The sequence below is a fragment of the Geotrypetes seraphini genome, chromosome 2, assembly GCF_902459505.1.
Source record: "Geotrypetes seraphini chromosome 2, aGeoSer1.1, whole genome shotgun sequence".
NCBI classification, from domain to species: domain Eukaryota; kingdom Metazoa; phylum Chordata; class Amphibia; order Gymnophiona; family Dermophiidae; genus Geotrypetes; species Geotrypetes seraphini.
In genome coordinates this window covers 61,002,765-61,016,370 of record NC_047085.1, presented here as the reverse complement: position 1 = coordinate 61,016,370, position 13,606 = coordinate 61,002,765, and positions in this window count along the sequence as shown.

Genomic DNA, 13,606 nt, shown 5'->3' with positions numbered 1-13,606 from the left:
ATTGACAGCTAAAATGTATGTTTAGGGGTTGTTTTGGATAGATAGCTTACAAAGCAGGGTCAGATTACTGCAGTTATAAATTCATATTTTTATCAGATACATTAATTAAGCAAAATTAAGCCAATGATTCCACCCCTCCCCCCCTACACACACACACACACTGGAGGTTTCAGAAGATTTGTACAGAGTTTAGCACTTTCTAAAATTGATTGGATTTATTGAATTTGATATACCGCTATATACATCATTGCAATGCAGCGTTCAATTACAAAATCAAAATTCTATAACACAAAAAAATAATTTAAACCATCACAAATTCATAAAACTTCAGTCGAAAAACTACCGCCTGCTTAAAAGGAGGCGGTAGCGGATAGCGCGGGAGGCATTTCAGCATACGCTAAGCGCGTGCTAAAACCGCTAGCGCACCTTTGTAAAAGGAGCCCTTAGATTGCAAGTAACTTGGTTTGCAAGTGGTTTTGTAAGACAAAACATTTTGTTAAATTTTAACAATACACAATGTCTTACAATACAAGTACATACAGTATACACGCGTCGCATCGTCACGACTGAGTCGATGGCTCTTCTCTTTCTGACGCTGCGGGAGTGTAATGACTGTTCTAAATGAGCGAGGTCTTGCAATAAAAGTACATATAGCATTTTGTATTAAAGCTTTTGGGTGGTGGAACGAATCGCCTGAGTTTCCATTATTTCCTATGGGGAAATTCGCTTTGATATACGAGTGCTTTGGATTATAAGCATGCTTCTGGAACAAATTATGCTCGCAAACCAAGGTTTGACTGTAATCCCAAATTTTCATCATTTTTTCACATGCTCATGTTTGCAGTCAGATAAGATTTTGATTTAAAGTAGAGATACTTTTCCCCATCAAAACTGGACAAAGCATTAACAAATACCACCCCCCCCCCACCACCACCACCACCGCTTTTTACAAAACTATAGCATGTATTTTAGCGCCAGCCACAGCAGTAACAGTTCCAATGCTCATAGAATTCCTTTGAGTGTCGGAGCTGTTACTGTCGCGGCTAGCACTAAAATCAGTTCTACGGTTTTGTAAAAGGAGGGGATGATGAGGTCCTTTTACTAAAATGCGGAAGAGTTTCTTTCCACGGGCCAGCAAAGTAAGGGCTAGATTCACAAAGCAAACCGAGCGTGTACCGATCGGTTTGCGACCCCTTAGCAACCCCGGCCCGATTCACTTATTTGTCTTCTGACCATCCTCCGATCCGCGCATGCAAATGAGGGCAACGGCATGCAATGTAGGCAGGGACGCGATTCACTAAACAAAACCCTGCAACACCAATTGGGCTGGCCGATCAAAAAAAAGCAACTTCTGAGGACCAGTCGCTGAAGCCCTTTGCGACTGCCCTGCCTTCTGCAGCCCTGCTCTCTGCCCTGTCAGCCCCGATCTCCTGCTGCCCCGAATGCCTCCTGCAGCCCCAAATGTGCCTGCCTGCCTGCCTCGAACACGCCTGCCTTCTAGCCCCAAACCTGAACACGCTGCCTGCCTGCCCCAACCCTCCCACCCCTCCCCGCACTGCATGCCCTTGGCTTTAACCTGCGGGCTTAAGCGGGTTAAAACCAAGGGCTCCCAAAAGTTCTTTGATCGTCTACTTAAAAAAATCTAATGCCATAGTGTAAAAAAATAGAAGAAGAAGAAAAAAAAAAAACCAACTCCGACGGCCCGGAGATCCTGCACAGGCTCAGACCATCTACAAATGGTCTGATCAAGCGCGCAGATTGCTATAGCGTGATCCGTGCCTGCAGGTGGGGGCATTCCTCCGATCGCCCTCATCTGCATGTTAGAGTTTGATGAATTCGCCGGATCTGCCCTGATCGGGCCCGGATTGGGCCCGATCGGGCAGGTTAGTGAATCCTGGCCTAAATGTTCTGATGCTCATTCAATTCCTGTGAGCGCTGGAGCATCTAATCTAATCTAATCTATGTAATCTAATCTTCCATTTGTGAGTCGCACATACCTATACAGGCTCAAGTGGGGGAAGGGGGCATGGAGAAGAAAGAGGAGGGACCTTGAAGTAGGAGGTGTTATATAGAATTGAAGACAGTTAATTGTCAAAGAGGTGAGTCTTCAAGTTTTTCTGAATGTAGTGTAGTTTGTTACTTTCCTGATGGTTTCTGGTAGGTCATTTCAGCTTTTTACCTTGCTGGCCCGTGGTAAGAAGCTCTTATTTTATTTATTTATTTATTTTATTTTTAAAATTTATATACCATTTATTCCAAAATGGTTTACAAATAGTTACATACATAAAATATTATAAAATTCAGAATAAGGTTAGAACAAAACAAACAGATTCACTCCTTGCATAAAATCAATTTCTCAAAGAAACGCATCTACAAATAATTGTGTTTTCAGCATTTTCCTAAATGAGCTCTTATCTCTACATTTTGGGATTTGACCAACCAGGCTATTCCACAACTTAACCCCTGCACATGTAAAAGTCGTGGCATCCGTTTCCACATATTTAGGGTTAGCCTTTCAGGACTCCTTTTACGAAGGTGCACTAGTGGTTTTAGCCTACGCTTAGCGCACGCTACAACACCACGCACGCTAGACACTAATGCATCCATAGAGCTGGTGTTAGCATTTTCCATGTAGTGTGGGGTTAGCGTGCGTGGCATTGTAGCACATGCTAAAAACGCTAGTGCACCTTCATAAAAGGAGCCCTCAGAGCGCAATGATCTTAATTTTTGATAGTCAGACATCAAACCTTTAAAAAATTCAGGGATCATACCATATAAAAATTGGTAACACCCAGCAAATGTTTGACTACTAATATCCTTAAAAAATATATATACATATATATATTCCTGATAGCATTCAAATGATAAATGCTAAAAATTAAATAACAACAAAAGAAAACTAAAATAAACAAAATCTCTGTCTTTCCTGTAGGCGTCTTTGCTTGGCCCAATAAGGCTACTATGTAGGATTTATGGACTCTGAGGTTGAATCTCACCTGAGACATTCAACGGATGCAGAGTACGGTCAAAAAGGAAGTATCTCTTACTGCAAAAGGAAAGAAGAAAGTGAGAGAGAGTAAGAGATAGAGGATTGTAGAAAAGAAGGGATGGCAGGAATGGACAGCCCTTATTCCCAGTTTTAATATCCCAGTGCAATTATTTTGTGGACACCCACTCCTTGCCTGCACAGGAGATAGGGCTATAATTGTATGTTATTTTTTAATTACAAGGGGTAAAAAAAAAAAAAAAAAAAACCTGATGATGGGCTGGAAGGTGCCATTGCATTGTTATTTTTTTTTCCTCCCTTCGTTTGCTGATTATGTGAGCCGGGCTCCTTTGCTAGCCGATGATAAGCAGAATTTCCATGTTCTCTGCATAATTAATCCATCTCTGCCTCTCTTCATGCCAACTCACCCGTTATCGCCAGCACATGCCTGAATTGCAAAAGAATCCGCTCTTCAATTGGAACTTATTGATATTCTAAAAAAAAAAAGAGAGAGAGGAAGGAAAAGAGAGAAAGAAAACCCCCTGAAAATCCTTAAATTTAAGCTGCAGATTTTTTAATGGATTAATTTTACTGCAATCATGGCCATCTGAGGAGGGAAGGCAGGCAGAGCAAATTGAAAGCATCTCCGTGTTTGCAGAATTGGTTTGGAATGCTGAAATATACTGGCAGAGCTCTCTTTTAAAGTCAGAAAATTACCATTCATTTACATCACATAAAATACTTTTTTATGCTAGAGACATTCTTTAAATGCCTGCTAATGCTTGATAACATTTCCAACTTTCAACGTTTTACCAGACTTTGATATGACATGATAGGAATGCCTGCCAGTGAGAATTATTATATGCACCAATCTCTGTCAAATATTAGATTATACCATTTGCCTCTCAACCATCCCAAAATAGTTTTTAAACAATGTAACCAATGCCATAGACTTTAATATTTTGCAAGACAAACTTAGCAACGAATTTCAGTCAGCTAAAAAGTTTAGAAATCTCTACGAATCCAAGCATTTAATCTTTTGCATTACCCCCCTCCCCCAAGCAACCTATTTTTAAAGATCTCTGGAAAACCAATATAGTTTAAAACACAACCACTAATCCACTGGAACACAATAAGAACAGCATGATTTGTAAAAATAAACGTCTTAATACTCATAAAGTACCCCACTAAAAAGTGTTAGGAATGTGACATAGAATTAATACAAAGAAAAGAAAGTGTTCTGTAAACCTATCTGTGGGATGTACATCATACAGGAGCCTCTGAAATAAACTTGAGCATACATATTAAAGTCCCCTTTCACTTGCAAAAGCAACGGAGCTATACAGGAAAACCTTATCATGCACATTAAGGGGAGTGTGTGGCACAGTGGTTAAAGCTACAGCCTCAACACCCTGAGGTTGTGGGTTCAAACCAGGACAGACAGGGAAAATGCTTGAGTACCTGCATACATTCATGTAAACCATTCTGAGCTCCCTGGGAGAACAGTATAGAAAATTCAATAAATAGATAATTCAATATATGATGCCTAAATATGGGCATCAAGCATTATTCTATAAAGGGTGTTCCAGGTGAGTGCTCTTTATAAATAAAGTGTTAAATGCTAAATTCTATACCAGTGGCATAACCACAGCTGCCATTATAGGTGGGCAAAGAATAAACATAGGGCCCCACCTATAATGGCAGTCCCCCACAGCTTTTATCTTGCATTTTTCTTCCTCTTGTCTGTCCCTGATCCAGCATCTGTCCCTCTCCTGCCCTTCAACTCCCTCTCTCTCTGTACCCTCTCCCTGTTCTCCCTGAAAACCACCAGTGACAGCAGTGATTTACATCTGCAGCCTGCACCAGCCCTGAAACCTTCCCTCTCCCACATCCCGCCCTTGCAATATCATTTCCTGTTTGCTTTCGAGCGGAAGTGTGTAGGTTGCAGATGTGAATCACGGCTGCCACTGGCAGTTCTCAGGTAGAGCAGGGAGAAAAGGGGTGAGGGTTCAGAGAGGTGGAGTTGCAGGGCTGTGCACAGGGGAGAGGCAGATGCTGCATCTAGGGGCAGAGGAGACAGGGTATCAAGGAGAATACTGCAGAGGTGCTCTGGGGGCCTCCTTGACCACCAGACTGAATGGGCCTGGGTGGGCCACTATTCTATACCCAGCTTTGGACATGAGGCCTTACACCAACTGAAACCAGGTGTAAATCCTGATGAATAAGTTGGGCATACAGCAATGGTATTCTATAATACCTCATGCAATTTTCCAGAATGGCCCTGACACGGCCATACCCTTCCCATGGAAATGGCCCCTTTGCAGTTACACACAGATATATTTAGGCCCTATCAAGTTTCAAGTTTATTAAAACATTTTTTATACCGCTAATTCAAATTTCTAAGCGGTGTACAGCCTTAATAAAAGAAAGCTTTTAAAACATAAATAAAAATTGGTGTTAAAATATTATACAGTACTATACTAGGTTAGTAGACTTTTAGCATAGGACACATATACTGACTACACATAATTTGGGAAGTAGGGTTGAATTACAATAATTATAATAAAGCACACTTAAGGGTGCTTATAACTGGGCGAGTAAGTGTGTTTCTTTGTCTATCTGCTGTTTCAGTCCTGTTTTGGCACCTTGCATTCATTGAAATGCAAAACTTTGTGCATGGAATTTGCATCTAACTTTAGGCACCATTTATAGAATTTACCCCAAAAGGGGTTCAAGAAAATATTAATGTGAACATGAAGATATTAGCATGAACACACATGAAAAAGAAGACAAATCTTATGATAAGAGACATAAACAGAGCTTAGGATAAATAACAAAGGGGACATTTTCTAAGCTGCAGTAAAAAGTGCACTTAGGGTGTCCTAGCAGTGGCATAGTGAGGGTGAGTAGCGCCTATGGCGGTGGCACCCTTCCCCTGCACTCTTCCCTACCACTTACCACCTCCCACTCCTTCCTGACCCCCCCTGCCATGCACGTATTCCCTTCCCTTGCTCATGCCTCTTTAATTTTCCCAGCGCATGCAGCATTACAAACTTGCTTACCCGTGTTGTGTCGGCTCTCCCTCTGACATCACTTCCTATGCTTGGGACCCGGAAGTGACATCAGAGAGAGCCAACACTGATGTGGGCAGCAAGTTCATGTTACTACTCCAGTGGCATTGACGTACGATACCATCCTATTTGGTACGTTAATGAGAACTAAAAGCCAAATAGCTGCTAGGAAGGGGTTGCCATACAACTTATATTGAAGAATTGGAAGAACTGGGATAGATTAAATTACACTTTCTGGTGGGAATCTCTTTGTTATACTTTTAAAATGGAACATTTGATGGCTATACAGCAGGGAAGTTACAGGAAATTTCTGGATGTTTGAGAGCCGTTGGCTAAATTTTGTAAGGAATGATAACTAACTTTATTTTACTGACCTTTAAACATGCACATCCAGAGTGGGAGGGGTTTCCATTGGAATTGATTTTTTTAAAGTAGTTTCTTGTGGGTATTTATTTTCTTGATTACTAGGTGGGAGGGTGGGGGAAAATAATTGTTTATTAATATCTGTAAGTTTATTGTGCTTTTCTTGTAATATTATATGTACATGAATTATTTGCATGCATAATTGTAGTTTGAAAATTTAATAAAGATTAAAAAAAAAAGCTAAAGAGGTTAGGGCTCTTCAGCATGGAAAAGAGACAGCTGAGGGGACAAAATCCTGAGTGGTGTAAAATGAGTAAAAGTGAATCAAGTTTTTACTCTTTCAAAAATTATGAAAACTAGGGGACACTCAATGAAACTACAAAGTGGTGCCTCACACAACGAACTTAATTGGTTCCAGGAGCAAGTTTGTTATGTGAAACGTTCGTTATGTGAAACGCGTTTTCCCATAGGAATACATGTAAAAAAAAATAATTCGTTCTGCAGCATAAAATATGCTAAGATGACATAAAAAAGATAAATTTTTTGTTATTATTTTTATTTAGATACATCTAAAAACATACATCTCCCTGTCCTTTTACTTCCACTATCTTCCTATCCCATCTCTATTCCCTTTTGTCCCTCTCCCCATGATCAATCATCTCACCACCTCTCTCTGCCCTCACCCTCAGGGTTCAAGATTGCTTCCACTCTTTTTCCTGTTGTTCTCTCTGCCTGTCACCCTATGATTTAGCATCCCTTCTGCCCTTGTCCAATATTTCCCCTTCTCTCCCTCCCTCTCATCCCCTGCTCCAACATGTGCTTTCAGCGGCCTTCTCCCCCCTTAAGCGTCTTTTCTTCTCCACTCCACCTTTCCTCCCTCCCTGCCTCCACCTTTGTGGCGCTTTTGCACCCGACCGACAACAGAACAGGCCCGGTCGGACAAATCTCCCTGTCCTGTAGCCGCGAATCTAAATTACCTTCTTACAGCAGCTGGATTATTGAAGCTGCTGTAAGAGGTAATTTAGATTCGCGGCTACAGGGCAGGGAGGTTTGTCGGCCGGGCCTGTTGTCGGTCGATCGGGGGACCTGACCAGCTGTGCACATTCTTCGGGGCGGACCGCCCCCTCCCCCCTCTTTCGTTCGCCATTGCCTTCTTCCTACCTGCCCTGCCGCAGCCGCACACAGCCGAACGGAAGTCTTCCTGATGTCAGCGCTGACGTCGGAGGAAGGGAGGGCTTTGCTTAAGCCCTCCCTCCGACGTCAGCGCTGACATCGGGAAGATTTCCGTTCGGCTGTGTGCTGCGACAGGGCAGGTAAGGAGAAGGAGACTACCCTCGCGGCTCGACCAACCCCGCTGCGATCCAACCCCGCAGGAACCCCGGACTTCGTTGTGTGAAACGAAGTCCGTTGTACGAATCAAGACATAAAGTTCGTTGTGCGCAGCGTTCGCTGTGCGAGGCGTTCGCTGTGCGAGGCACCACTGTACATGGAAATACCTTTAAATCAAATAGGAGGAAATATTTTTTCACTCAAAGAATAGTGAAGCTCTGGAACTCATTACCAGTTAGGTTAGCTGGGTTTAAAAAAGGTTTGGACAAGTTCCTGGAGGAAAATCCATCATCTGCCATTGAGACAGATATGGGGAAAGGACAGGCTTACCCTGAGATTGGTAGCATAGACATTTGCTACTATGTGGATTTTTAACCTGGATTGGCCACTGTGGAAAGAGGGCACTGGCTAGATGGCCCATTGGTCTGACCCAGTATGGCTATTCTTAAATTCAGTGATGGGACAAAAGCGCGCCAGACAAAGCCACGCTGACATTTCAGCCCAGACAACTGGGCGCAAGATTACAGCGCACAGGGACGGGGGTGTGAGGGGGAACCCCCACACAAACTTTACTTCATACTGTTCATGCTTCCATTGGCTGCCGTTGGGGGGGGGGGTGTAGGGGGTGCAACTCCCCCATTATACATAAAACTTAATTTTTTCCTAAAAAATTGGTAAAAAGTTGTTTCCTTTATAATGGGGAGTTCCAACCCCCAATTCCCCCCAACAGCAGTGCAGACACAATTAAGTAAACTGGGGGGGGTTTCCCCTCTCATACCCCCCGTTGGAGCTCTTTAAAATTAACTTTTCCGGCGGTACGCTGGAGTCTTCCGCGCAATTGTCTGGGCTCAAATGTCGGCGCAGCTTTGTCCCGCACGTAAATGACTGTGAACCCTTAAATTCTAATGTTCTTATGTGCACTTTCTCACCGTTCACAAAAGCAGTAGCCTTGTTTTAGTACAGTGTTTCTCAACTCGGTCCTGGAGTACCCCCTTATCAGTCAGGTTTTCAGGATATCCACAATGAACATGCATGAAAGAAATTTGCATATAATGGAGGCAGTATGCAAATCAAGTTTATGCCTATTCATTGTGGATATCCTGAAAACCTGACTGATAAGGGGGTACTCCATGACCGAGTTGAGAAACACTGTACTAAAACACCAGAATTGATGAAAACAGAACCAAAGGCTCTCATATATAATATACATGAAACTGGGTAGGTGATAAAGGAGATCCTTGAGGCACACCAGAAGTCAAGTTCCAAGGACTGGACAAGACAAGGCCCTTACGAACTTGATAAGGTCTAAACCAGAGGTCTCCAACCTTTTTCACCTCGAGGGTCACAAATTATTAATGAGAAAGTTCTAAGGGCCACAAATACCACCACTCCCGAGGTTGGTATCCTCCCACTTTCATTTCCATCCACCCACCCACATCAGCCCTCCAAACCTTCCATACATTTTGAATTGTTGCCTCTCTAGCCCTTGCTCACATCCCTATGTTCTCTCCATGCTACTTCTATAGCCTTTTATGCTCTCTAGACCCAACTGACTTTAATCAGGCTGGAGCAAGAGGGAGAAAAAGGGTTGCAGTCCTGGGCAGTATTTCAGCAGCAGCTGTTAATTACAGCAGCATTAGTTCAGGCCTTGACAATTTTTCAGCCTTCATTCAATTACTCTCTCTCTCCCAACCCCCTTCCCAGCCTTCACCCATTCTCTCTCAATTACCCTTCAGCCTTCACCTACTCTCTTCAAAGTCCTCCTTTAGCCTTCACCCATTTTCTCTCAACTTCTTAAGCCTTCAATTACTCTCTCTCAACACCCCCCGCAGCCTTCACCCATTCTCTCATCACTCTTCACTTACTCTCTCTCAAAGTCCTCCTTTAGCCTTCATACATTCTCTCTCACCCCTTCAGCCTTCACTTACTGTCTCTCAACAACCCCCCCCACACACACACCGGCTTTCACCCATTCTCTCTCAATCTCCCTTCAGCCTTCATCTACTCTCTCTTAAAGTCCTCCTTTAGTCTTCACCCATTCTCTCTCAATCCCCCTTCAGCATTCACTTACTCTCAACATATCCCCCAGTTTTCACCCATTCTCTCTCACCCCCTTCAGCCTTCACTTACTCTCTCTCAAAGTCCTCCATAGCCTTCACCCATTCTCTCTCACCCCATTCAGCCTTCATTTTCTCTCAAAGTCCTCCTCTAGCCTTAACCCATTCTCTCTCACCTCCTACAGTCTTCACTTACTCTCTCTCAACTCTCACCCCCCAGCTTTCACCCATTCACCGGGATATAATCTTTTTAGGAAGGACAGAGATGGTCAAAAAGGTGGAGGAGTAGCTCTCTATGTAAAGATCAATATCCAAGTGACCGAAATGCAAGGGACCTGGAGAGAGGAAGAAGCAATATGGATCGCTCTGAAAAGAGAAGATGGAACTTCTATCTACGTGAGTGTAGTCTACAGACTTCCGACTCAATTGCAGCAAATTGATAAGGATCTGATTGTGGATATCCAAAAGTTTGGAAGGAAAGAGGAGGTTCTGCTGTTGGGAGATTTCAACCTGCCGGATGCGGACTGGAATGTTCCGTCTGCGGAATCAGAAAGAAGTAGGGAGATTGTGGATGCCTTTCAAGAGGCTCTGCTCAGACAAATGGTGACGGAACCCACAAGGGAAAAAGCGATATTGGATCTGGTCCTCACAAATGGAGACAATATCTCTAATGTTCGAGTGGGTGCTCACCTGGGAAGTAGCGATCATCAAACGGTTTGGTTTGATATAACGGCTAAAGTGGAGAGCAGCCGCACGTTACTTAAAGTCCTAGATTTCAAACGTATGGACTTTAATGCAATGGGAGAGTACCTGAAGAAAGAGCTGCTAGGATGGGAGGACATAAGAGAAATGGAAAGACAGTGGTCTAAGCTGAAAGGAGTGATAAAAATGGCTACGGTATTTATGTGAAGAAAATCAATAAAAACAAGAGAAAAAGGAAGCTGATATGGTTCTCTAAACTAGTGGCAGAGAAAATACCCTAAACTAGTGGCAAAGAGTTGGCGTTCATGAAATATAAAAATACCCAAGAAGAGGAGTGCAGAAAGGACTACAGGGTGAAACTGAAAGAAGCCAAGAGAGAGATAATAATAATAATAATAACAGCTTATATACCGCAATACCGTGAAGTTCTATGCGGTTTACAAAAGATTAAGCAAAGGTACAAATTGATTGACTTCAAGAGGGGAAGAGGAAAGAGAAGTAATTAGACAGGAAATTCATTGTTGAGGAGAAAAGTGATCAAAAGGACAGTAGGTCGCTATTGAGAGGAAAGAGATAAGTGGATCAGTTGTCAAGATGTTTTAGGAACAGGTGTGTATGTACATTTAATTAATTTAATACATTAAATTAATTAATTGTATGTACATTTTTTTTCAGGTCACTCTCCAAGAAGAGAAGACACAGGTAAGCCTCTCTACTCTACCTGAACTACAGTACAAGAAAGAAAGAGAGAGAGGGAGAGAGAAAAAGAAAGGAAAAAGAGAGAGATAGGGAGGGAGGGAGAGAGAAAGAGAAAGAAAAAGAGAAATGAAAAAGTAGAAGAAAAGAGAGAGAAAGGGAGGGAGAGATGGAGAGAGAAAGAGAAAGGAAAAAGTAGAGGAAAATAGAGAGAGAAAGGGAGGGAGAGAGAGAGAGAGAGAGAAAGAAAAAGGAAAAAGAGAAAGGAAGAAGTAGAGGAAAAGAGAGAGAAAGGGAGAGAGAAAAAGAGAAAGGAAGAAATAGAGAAAAAGAGAGAGAAAGGGAAAGAAAAAGAAAGGAAAATATAAAGGAAGAAGTAGAGGAAAACGGAGAGAAAGGGAGGGAGAGAGAGAGAAAAAGGAAGGATAATAGAAAGGAAGAAATAGATAAAGAGAGAGAGAGAGAAAAAAGAAAGAAAAAGAAAAAGGAAGAAGTAGAGGAAAAGAGAGAAAGGGAGAGAGGGGGAGAGAGAGAGAAAGAAAGGAAGAAATAGAGGAAAAGAGAGAGAAAAGGAGGGAGGGAGAGAGAGAGAAAAGGAAGGAAAAAGAAAGGATAATAGAAAGGAAGAAATAGAGGAAAAGAGAGAGAAAGGGAGGGAGAGAGAAAAAAAAAGAAAGGAAGAAATAGAGGAAAAGAGAAAGAAAGGGGGGAGAGAGAGGGAGAGAGAGAGAGAAAAAGAAAGGAGGAAATAGAGGAAAAGAGAGAGAAAGGGAAGGAAAAAGAAAAAGAAAGGAAGAAGTAGAGGAAAAGAGAGAGAAAGGGAGGGAGGGAGAGAGAAAAAGAAAGGAATAAATAGAGGAAAAGAGAAAGAAAGGGAGGAAGGGAGAGAAAGAGAAAGTAAAAGGAAGAAATAGAGGAAAAGAGAAAGGGAAGGAAAAAGAAAAAAAAAGGAAAATAGAAAGGAAGAAATAGAGGAAGAGAGGGAGGGAGAGAAAAAGAAAGAAAGGAAGAAATAGAGGAAAAGAGAGAAATGGATACATCTGGCGAAAGCACAGGCGGAAGAACAAATGGCTAAAAATGTAAAAAAGGGAGACAAAATTTTTTTCAGATATATTAGTCAAAGGAGGAAGATGAAAAATGGAATTGCTAAACTAAAAGATGCTGGGAACCAATATATGGAGAGTGATGAGGAAAAAGCAAATGTGCTAAACAAATACTTCTGTTCTGTGTTCACAGAAGAAAATCCTGGAGAAGGACCGAGATTGTCTAGCAAAGTTACACAAGAAAATGAAGTAGATTCTGTGTCGTTCACGGAGGAGAGTGTTTATAAGCAACTTGAAAAACTGAAGGTGGACAAAACGATGGGGCCAGACAGGATCCATCCCAGGATACTAAGGGAGCTCAGATAGGTTCTGGCGAGCCCTATTAAAGACTTGTTCAACAAATCTCTGGAGACGGGAGTGATTCTTGGGGACTGGAGGAGAGCGGATGTGGTCCCTATTCATAAAAGTGGTCACAGGGATGAAGCAGGAAACTACAGGCCGGTGAGCCTCAGTTCAGTTGTTGGAAAAATAATGGAAGAGTTGCTGAAAGAAAGGATAGTGTACTTCCTTGAATCTAATGGGTTACAGGATCCGAGACAACATGGCTTTACAAAAGGTAAATTGTGCCAAATGAACCTGATTGAATTTTTTGATTGGGTGACCAGAGAGCTGGATCGAGGACATATGCTAGATGTAATTTACTTGGATTTCAGCAAAGCCTTTGATTCAGTTCCTCATAGGAGGCTGTTGAACAAACTTGAAGGGCTGAAGTTAGGACCCAAAGCGGTGAACTGGGTTAGAAACTGGCTGTTGGACAGATGCCAGATGGTTAATGGAAGTCGCTCGGAGGAAGGAAAGATGAGTCCCTCAGGGTTCGGTGCTGGGGCCAATCCTGTTCAATATGTTTGTGAGTGATATTGCTGAAGGGATAGAAGGAAAAGTGTGCCTTTTTGCAGATGATACCAAGATTTGTAACAGAGTAGACACCGTAGAGGGAGTGGAAAATATGAAAAAGGATCTGCAAAAGTTAGAGGAATGGTCTAATGCCTGGCAACTAAAATTCAATGCAAAGAAATGCAGAGTAATGCATTTGGGGATTAATAATAGGAAGGAACCGTATATGCTGGGAGGAGAGAAGCTGATATGCACGGACGGGGAGAGGGACCTTGGGGTTATAGTGTCCGAAGATCTAAAGGCGAAAAAACAGTGTGACAAGGCAGTGGCTGCTGCCAGAAGGATGCTGGACTGTATAAAGAGGGGCGTAGCCAGTAGAAGGAAGAAGGTGTTGATGCCCCTATACAGGTCATTGGTAAGGCCCCACTTGGAGTATTGTGTTCAGTTTTGGAGACTGTATCTGGC